Below are 14088 nucleotides of genomic sequence, written 5' to 3'. Positions count from 1 at the left end.
TGCTTGATTTTAGCCATAGTATCTTGAATGTAACATAACATGTATCTAACTGAGAGTAACCAAGGCCATGTTGTTTTCCTCAGGAAGTTTCACATAAAAATTGATAAATCAGCAGAATTTCATGGGAAAGATGGTCAGCAGATGATGATGAAAAAGGTGGTAATCTGTTATGTCAGCATGGTAGGACATAACTAGTTTAAGAATGTATAAAAATGAAAGTATTTCCTGTTTCTGGTTAGACAAACTCTGTATTAGCACGTTTTTGTCTCTTTGCTGCAAGATTAAAGTGCCTTAACCTGAACCTACCATGTTTTGATCATTTTTAAAGTATATTTTTCCTTTGACAGATTGGTCCTTCAGACCACAAAGTACCTCTCGCTCTAGGCCTAGGTCAGAATTGGGCCCGGTGGCATGCATCCGTTCAGAGAAGAGGTCAAATCGGCTCTTCTGTTTTGAAAGACCTCCGACTGAATTGTCGTTCAAAAGAGGCCAGCCACTGTTTCTGATCTGGGATTGGAGGACGAGTCAATGATCCGGTGGATCATCTCACGGAGGGTCAGGTAAGGAGGAATTACCTTATTTCTGTTTCAAGATCAGGGACTAATTACAGAACTGTTTTTTGTCAGGTAGATTTCCATGTGCAGGTCAGGGACAGAAAAAGGGGTTACTGTTTTTGTCATAGATCAGGGAAACAGAATAGGTAGGCAGTTATTCTAGATAAACTGTGAAAAGGTATAGGTTTGTGGTACCACATGATAAAAAGGGTTACATAACAATTTACAGCTTAGCTAAGACAGCAATGGGAAATCAGTGCACAAAAAGTTCCCGAGACCCTCCCCTAACTGAAGACGCGAAGTATATGCAATTACAGCGTGCCGATAATGTTAAGTACTACACCAAATGGGTTGATAAGTATAAATTCGAGGGTAATTTAGATAAACTTGCACTTATGAAACTTGTTAAACAGTTAAAAATAGATGTGAAAGGTCAACTAAAAAAGCAAAGACAATTAGGAGTCCCTCAGGCGCATAGGTGGTTTGAGGAAGCAAATCACAGGGAGCAGAGAATTAAAAATTCAAAGACGATGTTCTTAGACAAAGAAGACAATAACTTGGTAATAGCAACAGCCTCTCCTTCGCCCCCTCCGCTTCCGTTACCAGAATATGAAGCGAGTGGACGAGCTGATCCACCTCCGCTATATCCAGCCGTCCCTGCAAAAGCACAACCATTTGTCAGAGATCCTATCGAGACCAGGTCTCGGACACGCAACTTAAGGAGGGAGATTGAATTAAATGATTTAAATAGAAAATCACAGGCTATGAGTGAAGAAGAGATATGTCCGCTCATAGAAGTACCGAATCCTCAGGCAGGACAGGATCCGACTCCTTTAGTTTATAGACCGTGGACACCGGAAGATATCCGGAAAGCCACGGAGGGAATTCCCCACCCAAAAGTGAATTTTAGAAAATTTTTAGAAGACTTACAGGGTATGAGATTAAGTTACCATTTGAATGGAGAAGAAGTAGAAAAAGTAGTCAGACAAATTGTGGGTCCAGATTGGCACATGATCAGTGGCGACTGGAATCCTCGTGATGCACAACTTAGACCACTCCAACATAGTAATGCAGAACTGGATGGCAGAGTAAAAGGTCTGACAGACCGAATCTCTGAAAAATGGAAGCCTAGGGCTGATTGGACTTGCATTAATCAATGCATTCAACAGGAAGGTGAAACAGTTGATAGATATTATGCTAGACTGTTAGAGTGTTTTAATAATCACTGCGGAATGCAGATACCAGAAAACCAGACACAAGATTCCTCATATGAACAATAGTTAAAGAATGCATTCTTGAAGGGTAGTATAACTCCCATTAGCAGCTTTATTACAAAGCACATGGTAGATCATCGAACAAGTAGACTACAGCCATTACTTGAATATGCTAGACATGCAGAAAGACATTTTAATAGTAAAAAGAAAAAGAAAACTCAAGTATTTTCGGCAGAAGATGGGTCAGAAGTATTTGTAGTACAAACTGGGAAAAAGGGTAAGAAAAATACCCAGGGAAATAAACAATCTGACAAGCGATCAAAAGATTTCAAAGAAAGAAAGAAAAAAGGTGAATGTTTTAAGTGCGGGAAAAAAGGACATTTAGCAAAGGATTGGAGGCTAAATAAGAAGGTGACTACAGAAAATAAGCAGGATGAGTAATGACTATATGATAGTCAGGAATCATTGGATGAGAATGAGCAGGGAAAGGTAAGTGCAAATATGACAAGGAGTAGAGGATGTATATGAATTCACAGACATAGAAGAAAATGAAATTTTGGACTTAGCTCTATTAAGCTTAGAGCTTTACTTAGCAGACACGAAACCGGAAGTGATGCTTCTAGTAGAGGGGAGGGACGTTAAATTTCTGTGTGACTCAGGGGCTTCACGGACCCTGATACACCCTTCCAAGTTACCGGAAGATTCAGAATCACCAGATTATATACTAGTGAAAGCAGCTAATGGACAGCTGTATCGGGAGCCACTCTTCCATGACATAGCAATAACAGACCCCGTTTCAGGAATGACCCAGAAAAGTAAAATTGCAGTTTCTGCAAAATGCCCATTAAATCTTTTAGGTAGAGACTTGATGCAGATATTTGGCATAGCCGTAGTTCCAACCATGCAGGGTATGGAAGCACAGCGACAAATGGATACTTTTGTAGTGCGACCGGAGGGTGAAATGTATTATTGGTACAGCCAGGACTTAGTTACGACTGGTCCAGGGGCAGTAACCGAAGAACTGATGAATGTAGCCATCAGTAAATCCTCCTCCCTCGACATTGACAAATAGCATTTGTTGCATTGTACTTTATATTACTGTAATAGACCAGGACCTGATAAAGATTATGAACAGGAATTGTTTCAGAACCATGCAAACAGGCTAGTATTGCAAAATTTGTACTGGGATGCAGAGGGGAACAGTGTAGCAAGCTGTTCATTGCCCCAGGAATTTTTAGCACTTTACAAATCTAATTGATTGCCACATGTTAGCTTAACTAAGAATAGAAATTTGAAATGGGCAGACTTAGGTGAAAAAGTCACAAGGTGGGAAAAGCAGACAGAATTAGAGCTCTCTGAAAAAGGAGTACAGAAACAGAAACTGAATTGGATTACACAGACACACCCGGCTGCACAATCACAGGCTAGTGCGAATAGCTGAGTATTACTCTTATTAGAAGAAGAGGAAAAAGCCTTGCGGGACATACCAGATATTCTCTGGTCAGCAGGGAAATCAGATGTAGGACTTATACGAACAGCAGGACCAGTTACCATAATGCCAAAATCAGCATTTAGACCCCAGAAAAGACAGTACCCCTTGAGAAAGGATGCAGAGATAGGAATCAAGCCTATTATAGCAGCCTTACTTAAGGATGGAGTCTTAATAGAATCCCCTGATTAACCATGTAATACACCTTTATTTCCTGTCAGGAAAGCAAATGGGGAATGGCGTATGCTCCAAGATTTGCAACCTGTAAATAATGCAGATAAACCCAGGGCACCAGCGGTGCCAGATCCACATACCTTACTGAATGATTTAAAGCCAGAGCAAAAATATTTTTCTGTGGTAGACATTAGTAATGCATTTTTCTCGATACCGATGCACCCTGACAGCCAATATTGGTTTGCATTTACATTTCAGGGAAAGCGGTACACATATACAAGATTACCACAGGGATATTGTGAAAGTCCAACAATATTTGCACAGGAAATGGCAAGCAACCTGGCGGGATTTATCCCACCAAAAGGTAGTCAGATTTTACTTTATGTAGATGACATTCTGCTGGCAGCCCCCACCCAGCAAGAATGCAAAGAGGACACGATAACTTTATTACAATTTTTAGCTACTCAAGGTCACAAAGTAAACAAAGACAAGCTACAGCTTTGGAGAAAACAAGTTAAGTACTTGGGATATGTAATATCCAAAGAAGGTAGAATATTAGATGAAGATAGAAAAACAGCAATTTTACAAGCACCTAGATCAACTACCAAGAAGGAAATGATGTCCTTCCTGGGAACTACTAATTTTTGTCAGAGTTGGATACCGAACTATACTTTGGAATCTGCTCCACTGGCCGATTTAATATATAAAAAGCCGATGGCAGCACAGGATTTGTTACAATGGACACCTGAAGCAGAAGCAGCTTTCTGTAAGCTGAAACAACTGATAGCATCATCCTTAGTTCTAGGATTACCAAACTATCACAAGCAGTTTATTCAAACTGTAGACTGTAAGCAAGGTTATATGACATCAGTGTTGACACAGCAACATGGGGACAAACAATGCCCCATAGCTTACTATTCATCACAGTTAGACCCAGTGGCGCGATCCCTGCCCCACTGTGTACAAGCAGTAGTTGAAGCTGCAATGGCAGTGCAGGCTTCAGCCTCAATAGTACTATTCCACCTTCTCACATTGAGAGTGCCTCATGCAGTCACAATTATTTTACTGCAAGAAAAAGTAGCATATCTTTCTCCAGCTAGGCATCTTTCCTGTATGACCATACTGTTGAGCCAACCTCATATGACAATTGAATGATGCACAACTTTGAATCCGTCAACCTTGCTCCCAACTCCTGCAGATGGCAAACCACACTGCTGCTTGCAGGAGATTGAGCAAAAGACATTACCTAGACAAGACCTTATGGATGTTCCCTTGGATGATGCCGAGGTGACATACTATGTGGACTGCTCGTGCAGGAAGGGTCCTACAGGACAGAACCGAGTGGGGTATGCAGTCGTTTCTGATACTGAAACTTTAGAAGCAAAATCTTTACCATACAACTTATCTGCACAAGCGGCAGAATTGATTGCCTTGACAAGGGCATGTACCTTAGCAAAAGGTAAGAAAGTGAATATTTATACAGACAGTCAGTATGCTTTTTCTACTGTACATGTTTTTGCGCAGCAGTGGAAAAATAGAGGAATGATAACATCTACTGGTAAACCGATCAATCATGCGCAATTTATTTTAGATTTGTTAGATTCAATTCAGTTACCTAAAAAAGTAGCTATTTGCAAATGCATAGCTCATACGAAACAACAGGACAGAATTTCAAAAGGTAATGCACGGGCTGATACAGCTGCGAAGCAGGCAGCTTCAGCCATAGAAACTTTTCATTTGAGTGAGGAATTACAACCCTCTGAGATTTTAGATTTAGAAATGTTAAAAACAATGCAGACACTTACTACAAATATTGAAAAACAGAAGTGGATAAAACGAGGAGCAATCCTTGAGAAGGGACTGTACATCTCCAAGGAGAAGAAACCGATTTTGCCATCTAATTTGTTTAGATATGCAGAATTGTTGAGCCATGGGCAGAGCCATGTCTCAACAGGGGGGATGGTACAGTTAGTGATTTGAGTATTTACAACCTACGGATTTACCAATTATACAAAAAATTTTTGTGCAGCATGCCATGTTTGTAACAAGCATCATGCACAAGGGGCGTTGAAGCCTAAGCAAGGGAATTTTCCTACACCACCGTATCCGTTCCATACTATTTGTATGGATTTCATAGAATTGAATAAATGTGAAAATAAGAAGTATTGCCTTGTTATTATAGATATGTTTTCCAAATGGGTAGAAGCATTTCCAACTAAAAATCCAGATGCAGCTACTGTTGCAAAGGTCCTTGTTAAAGAAATTATACCCATATTTGGTATACCGGAAAAGATTTATAGTGATAACAGGACACATTTCGTGAACCAAACGATTCAGCAACTTAGTCGCTATTTTGGGATATCGTTAAAGAACCACTGCGCTTATCACCCCCAATCTGCAGGGCTAGTAGAGAGGCATAATGGGGTGTTGAAGAATAAACTTAGGAAATTGATAGCAGAAACACAGAAGAACTGGGTGCACTGTTTGCCTTTAGCACTGTTGAGTATGAGAACTGTTCCAAATACAAAGGGATTAACTCCTTTTGAAATTTTGTTTGGGAGGGCATATTATACACCTCAGTGGAAACCTCTCATGTCTACAGAGCAGGAGGCTGACAGTTCACTTGCAGGGTATAGGAGGCAATGTTTGAATAACAAACTTTTGCAGTTAAATTCTGTTTCGTTAAAGAGCAACCGAAATCGGAAGCACCAGTAGCCCCAGGCACCTGGGTCTGGGTGAAGATTGTGAAGTGAAAGAATTGGAGTTCTCCGAAGTGGGAAGGTCCGTACCAGGTACTACTTTCGACACCCACTGCAGTCAAGATCGCAGAGCAAGCTTCCTGGATTCATTTGACGCACTGTAAACTGGTTAAAAAGTTTGAAATGGACAAAAACTTTGTTACTGTTGCACAACAAGAACAAAATGCCAGGTACAGAGTGAGTAGAGACATTGAGCAACCTCAGAAGACTTGTATGATCGTTTTTATTGCAATATTGATCACACTATTCTTTTTGTTGTGGCCACTCCTTTTTCCTGCCACAAAGGTTGAACTGATTAGATGTAATGAACCAAACATAGAATGGCACCCGAACTTTAACACTTATCAGGCAATTACACGTGTGTGCGCAGAGACTTTTAATGTTTCGAACTGCTGGGTCTGTACGGCCATACCAACAGCATACGGGGGTTTATTAATGACTGCTATCCCCCTAGGGGTCAATGAGACCTGGGAAAATCTGTTTTTTGACACAGTTGCTATTAAAGCACATGATAAGGTAGCACTGTATTTGCCTGTGACACAAAAAGGAATTGTATGTTTCTATTAAAATGATACCATCCAAGTGGGATGGAGTAAGTTTAATGTTACAGTACAATATAAATGTTATAGAAAACCAAATGATTTGAGTGGATCTTGTAGTACAGATTATGACTCATTTTTGAAATCTATGCATAAGACTCTTGATCAGGTACAACGCAATCCTGTACTTTTTAAACAGTTATCTGTAATAGATAGGAAAATGTTTCATGCAGGGCAGTTATTTCATAACAAAGTAATACCTAAGGTAGAAGACTCTTATTTTGTGTGTGGTAAAAAAGCATATAAATGGTTACCTGAGAATTGGTCTGGCAGTTGTTTTTTGGGGTACCTGGTTCCGGCCATCCGACACACTGCAGTTTTACCTCAATGGAGTATTCGAAATACTCGAGACATAACCAAAAAGTCTGATAAGAAACCTGAGAATCCAGTGAGACGAATTGAAGCAGGATGGAAAGACCATCGTGATGTGGGAATCAAACTTGTGCACATGGACTTGAGTGATGCTGTTATATCCTGGGCAGGTATATCACCTATGTATGGCGGAATAAATCAATATGGGAGCTGCGAAAACTGTCCAAACTTCTCGAAGTAATGAGTAATGCGACTTTTTCTGCTCTTGAACTGATAACTGATGAACTGAATGCCATGAGAACTGTAGTGCTCCAAAACCGAATGGCTCTTGACTTCACCCTAGCGGCGAGAGGTGGGACTTGTGCTTTAATCAAAGAAGAATGCTGTGCGTTTATTCCTGACCATCAGCATGAAATTAACGATCATCTCGAGGTGATTCAGCAAGTGTTGGCCATGACCAAGCCAGGCCCAAACCCTCTGTCAGACTTTTTCCAGAATACCTTTGGGGGGGTGGGGCTCCATTTTTATGAACATATTGATTGCTATTGGGGTAGGATTACTCCTAATAGGAGTTTGTATTTGTTGTGGAATCCCCTGCATGAAGAGATTAGTTAAAGAATTCATAGATATATCCGTATCTGAGACTATGTATCAAAGTACTGAATTTGAAGAGCTGCTAGAATGCGAAACACTTTCTTGAAAGTTTAAACCGAATGACTTTCTTAACTGCAAATCCTGAATGGAAGAAGTTAGGAAAAGAAGCAAGCTGTTTATTCCTTTTTGAAAATAGAATAAAAAGTATTAACAGGAGGGAAATGTTAGAAAAGTATGTATTAATGTGTGTATGTTTAATGCCAATTAATGAGCAAGTATTTTAATACGCTTTTCATTCTATTTTTCATGCACTGTGTTTTATACAAATTGAGTTTCATATGAGACTGAAAAAGATGCTTTTTGAAAACTGCAGTATGCTTTCTGAAACTTGCAAGTTGTCCTCTGACCTAGTAACTGCTAGCACAGCAATAATCTTGTTTATGCCTTGTGGAAATGTACTTGAGAAGCAGGTGTTTATCTGCTAGGTCAGAAGCAAATGAATGAACAATGCCTTATATTATAAATGTAATGATTTCAGACAAACAGCTCTGTCCAGAGGAGCGGAACCTCTGCAGCTGTAGTAATTTAGAGATAAAGTAGACAAAGGATTATTAGAGAAATGAACTGCTAGCATTGTGCTTGATTTTAGCCGTAGTATAGTGAATGTAACATAACATGTATCTAACTGAGAGTAACCAAGGCCATGTTGTTTTCCTCAGGAAGTTTCACATAAAAATTGATAAATCATCAGAAATTCATGGGAAAGATGGTCAGCAGATGATGATGAAAAAGGTGGTAATCTGTTACGTCAGCATGGTAGGACATAACTAGTTTAAGAATGTATAAAAATGAAAGTATTTCCTGTTTCTGGTTAGACAAACTCTGTAATAGCACGTTTTTGTCTCCATGCTGGATTAAAGTGCCTTAACCTGAACCTACCATGTTTTGATCATTTTTAAAGTATATTCTTCCTTTGACCTATGGATACGTTTAAGCTCCACAATTGTCGCCTCACAGTAAGACGCTGTCCGGTTCGATTCTCAACCAGAGCGTCTTCTGTGTGGAGACATGCGATAATGGGCGTACCTTTGTTGAAGGTTGTGCGTCAGGGCTGGTAACTCGGCACATAAAAATCCACTACCAATCATTAGCGGACCGGAGTTCCACTGTGGCGACCCCTAACTGTTAAAAGCCGAAAGACACAACAACAACAACACAGGTAGATGCCCTTAAGCTAAATTTAAAGAACTTATTCACTTTAATGATGACTAAAGCAATAATTACTACTTTTCCTTGCAACACAAAATGAAACTCAGTAATACAGATACTTTCAAGTACAGCAGTAGGATTCCAAATGATTACGTCCAGTATTAAATAGATAATTTAATGAGCTGCAACCGTTTTTTTATACATATGCTAGGTACAGCACTTATAGTGTTTTGTTCAATTTTCTATAAAAATGAGATATACAAATACATAAATATTCCCTTTTTTCATATTGATTTCTGACCTATAGTTTACACTGAAACAGTATATCTGAGATAATCAATTATTGATAGAAAAATATTTGGTATACTTTTTTTAGTTGTTCTGTCCCAACAATTCATTTAGAATTTATGTGGAGTTTGATATGTCTTGAATATTATAGCAAGAATCAAGTTATGATCTCTCATTTTCAGTAAACCTTATTCTCTATTAGTATCATTTATTTTGGTAAACAAGTTACGAAATTTCAGTTCCAGAAATGCTACTGAAAGCGTTTTTTATCTTATTTATCTTGCTTTTATATAACATCAGTCACTCATTTTATTTATGTTAATTGGTGAAAAGAAATTAAGTTAATACTATATTTGTTGTCTACCTAGTTTGTTACATGGTAATGAGATTTCAAAAATATAGTGTAAGATGTAATATGCATTCTCATAAATGTAGCTATTCAGCATTAATAATAATACAAGAAGTGAGACAGGTGTGTGAGCATTACCAATGTCAAGAGTTTGCTGTGATCAAATAAAAGAAAGATATTTGGTATTATTTGTTTCATACTTGTTCATGCAGGTCTGCAGTAGGTGAATGCAAATTGTATTCCCCGTATTCCTGCCTTGGGCCCTTAGACATCAAAAAGACGAAAGCACTCTTCTCCCCTATGCAGTTCCACAAAGACATGTGCAAATCATTTTCTGACCCTTATCCGTGACAAATTCACATTTAGGTATCTGTAAAACATGCCTACTGGTTTAATATCCATATTTTAACTTCAGATACATACACTTTATACATTTGTTATCTTTCCACATATTTAGAAATGCTGCCTTTCTGGCAGGAAGTTACAGATTGACAAATGTTGTTCTGTTGAAGACATATAGTTTCACCTAAATGTCATATACATCTGTAATATTTTCAGGGATGTCTACTGAGTAGTTGTATGCAGTTTTAGGTATCTAGTATTTACTTAGGTGGAATGCAGTCTTAGCTTTACTGACCTGTTATTCTACAGACCTTGCATTCTGTTGTCTTTTAGCTAACAGAACTTAGTTTCATGATGGGTTTGAGAATATGTATCTATTTTCCACAAGTATAAAGCCGATATTGTATTTTTGTGAAGGCCACCTTTACTAACCATAGTTTAAATCTGCTTTTTGGAGGGATTAAATCAATTTATTAAATGTACATTTATATTGGTAGTTGTGCTTTTGACAGAGACTTGAAATATTATACCAGCACTAGAAATGTATAATTTATCTTGGCTAATGCCAGTTTTAACTAGGCAATGAAGAAGTGTGTATTTTATTAAATTTTTTATTTTTTTATTAATTCATGGGTTCCATTCCTCTAACAATTTGTTATCCTCCTAACTAAATAGGGATACATTTGGAGGTCATTCATCTTGTTTATTATATTAGCATGAGGTATGTTGTCAAAAGCCTTAGCCAAATTAAGGCATGTTGTTTGCACAGCTTGTCCACAGCCCATGATTTGTGCACTGAGTTTGTTTGTTAGTACATTCACTATCAGTACTGGATCAGTTTCTAAATGTAACTGAAGAAGGAATTGTAATTGCCTTTAGCTTCTGATGCTAGTCTTACGTTCAAGAGATGATTTCATATTCCTGATGGTGTTTTTTAATTCTTTTGATAATTTTTTTTTCTAATGTCAACTTCTATTATTATCTCAGTGTGCTTTATGGAAATAGTGTTTATTGCTGTTGGTAAACTTGACTAAAAAGAACAAAGCCAGTAGATATCCTTTTCCCATCAAGAGCTTAGTATCTGCAGGCACTGTTTAAATAGGAAATTATTTATTTAAGCACTAACCGATGATGTAGTGTGGTATATTGAAGATTTACCCACAGTTGGTGTGGTTTAATCAAGAGGGCAAAGCCTGAGTGATTAAATAAAGCCAGCCATGGGTAAATTTCAGTATACCACAACCACGGAGTCAGTTATTGCTATTATACAATGACATTATTTAAGAAAAAAAATACTTACTTTCTTAAATAATGTCTTTGTATAATGGCGCATTACTGTTCTTCCATGACTGGTGGTATACTGCTCCCTTGTGTTGATGTACTGCGCATGCGCATGGGACTTGCGTTCCATGCATACCCAGTACATCAATGCTTTGAAATGGAAGCAACAGAGAAAAGAAACTCTCTGTTGTTCTGTTTTTGTTTTCTTTTTTTTTAATTAACAAAAAACTTTAGGGCAGTTTAGGGGTAGGAGAGAGACAGTATGGAAGAAATACAAGGGATATCAGGTATGAGTGTTTAATTTTAAATAATATACCTGATTTCCCTAGTATTTTGTCCAAGCTGCCTCTCTGGTATGTCCGGAGTCAGGGCTAAAGATTTTATTTTTATTTTTTAAGAAATAAATATAAAATTTAAACAATATACCAATGGAAAGAAGTCCAGGTGGCCAGACCTTTTTCCGTTGGTATATTGTGGGATTTACAATGGGCGCACTGGTTGGGCTGGCCAATCAGTGTGCACATTTTCGAATATTAATGCCTTAATGCCTGGCATGCTGATGGGAACATTAAGGAAAAATGGCAGGGGGTGTTGTCAATATCTGTAGAAGGACAGTATAGGTGGAAAAAATAATATGGACTTGTTTATTGAATAAAGCATGCACTTTTGAGTAAATACATTACCATTATTCACGGGCAAGTATTAGCCTAGCTGCCCTAGTGGGCCATTTTTAGTCAAGGTAATTTCCCTTTAATGTTGAAATCATGCCCTTTACCTTGTGTATTTGAGGTAAACACCTTAACAAAAGAAGGAAGCTATTGCACGACAGAGCAAAATCCCATAAAGGGAAGACATCTCTGATCAACATTAGCAGAAAACTACGTTCTCTCATAAAAACATCCAAGGCCAACTTTGAGAGAAAAATTGCTAAGGACACTAAATATAACCACAAAGCCTTCTTCAGCTATGTTAGAAACCTGGGCGAAACCCTCAGATATGCTCAGAGTTAGTTCACAACAACAAAAAATACACTGCACCCACAGATATTGCCAACATTCTGGCTGACAGGTTCAGTGCAAATTTCTCCCCTCCCTCACCCCCAAAAGAAGAAATACTTATCCCAGCTGAATGTAATATCCCTGTCATCTCAGATGTCCAAGTGAGAACCGCCCTCAACAAAGCTAAAAACACAGCATCAATGGGACCTGACGGTATCCCGGGTTGCGTGCTACGTGAACTCCAGGAGGAGCTAAACCCGCACATAAAAATGCTATTTAACCTTAGCCTTACTACAGGATATGTACCTGAACACTGGCGTACAGCAACAGTGGTCCCACTCCACAAAGGGGGTACCTCTACAGACCCTGGGAACTACCGCCCCATAAGCTTAACCAGCCTGGTCTGCAAAGCTATGAAAAGAATCATTATGGAACTCATAAACAGAGACATAGGGGACCTACAGACACTTGACCCCACCCAGTTCGGCTTTGTAAAGGGCAGATCCTGCCTTTTGAACCTGGTTGACTTTTTCAAAACAGTCACTAGAGCCATTGATGAGGGCAAAGCAGTCCATATAGCCTACCTGGACTTGGCTAAGGCCTTCGACACAATATCCCACTCAGGCATCATAGATAAGCTCACCAGCTTAAACGTAAACCCTTATGTCACTAGATGGGTTGCAAACTGGCTAAAGGACAGAACCCATAAAGTTAAAATCACTGGAGCAATGTCAGACTCAAAGCCAGTCACAAGTGGTGTCCCACAGGGATCTGTCCTGGTACCCCTCTTGTTCGGCATTTATTTCTCAGATGTTAAAGCAAACATGGGAGGGTTGTGGCTGACAAAGTTCGCAGATGACTGCAAACTAGGCGCCATAGTCAATACACCAGTGGACACATACATCCTACAAAAAGGCCTCACAGAAACGGACAACTGGTGCCGGAGTCACGGCCTTAAACTGAATGCCAAAAAATGTATAGTCATCCCCTTTGGGAAAAACAAAGTACCCACAAATTATCACATAGACAGCAACCCACTGAGTATGGAAAAAGTAATCAGAGACCTAGGGACCCAAGTCGAGAGCGACCTCTCATTTGACACCCACGTTGCCAAAGTGGTTCGAAAAACATTCTACCTTGCACACCTCATCATGAAGGGATTCACATCCAGATCCAAGGATGTCATTGTACCCCTATACTCCTCCCTCATCAGATCCATGATTGAGTACAATGCCCCATTTGGTATGTACCTAACCCGGCATTTGCAACAGCTGGAGAGACCACAAAAGTACCTCACCAAGAGGATCAAGGGTCTCCAACATATGTCTTATTCTGCCAGACTAAAGAAACTCCAGCTCTATTCAGTAGCATACCGCCTGCTCAGAGGTGATCTCTGCCTGACGTACAAGGCCATGTCCAATCAGGATCTGATGGACATGCTCCACCTCAAAAAATCCAAATCCATCAGGACCACGAGAGCTAAAGACTTAAACCTCAGCACAAGTATGAATAGGACATGCTGGAGGGATAGATTCATAACCCAGAGGCTTCCCATGCTTTGGAACAAGATCCCAGTTCATGTTAGGCAGAGCTCCTCACTGACTCTCTTCAAGAGAAATCTTGATGAGTGGATGGGAGATCGTAAGTTTACCCCAGGGGACACATCTGTGTCACTGCTAGACAAAGGCACAGTAAACTAATTCTATTATATAAGGGGGCCTTCATTGTGCCACTACTTGACAGAGGCACAGTATTCTAAATCTATTCTGTGCATTTTTGTGCATTTTTGTACCATTTCATGGGGTGGCGAAAGCCACATCACTATGGCTAGACTTACAAATGCCCCAGGGCAGATAGCCTAGTACTAAACTATGAAACTATGAAACTATGAAACTATTATGCCAACCCCCAACCCCTCAAACTATT

Source organism: Protopterus annectens, chromosome 10.part0, assembly GCF_019279795.1.
Source record: "Protopterus annectens isolate FY-2018-M chromosome 10.part0, PAN1.0, whole genome shotgun sequence".
Classification (NCBI taxonomy): Eukaryota; Metazoa; Chordata; order Ceratodontiformes; family Protopteridae; genus Protopterus; species Protopterus annectens.
The sequence above is the reverse complement of the archived record's forward strand: the minus strand, read 5'-3'. Positions refer to the sequence as shown.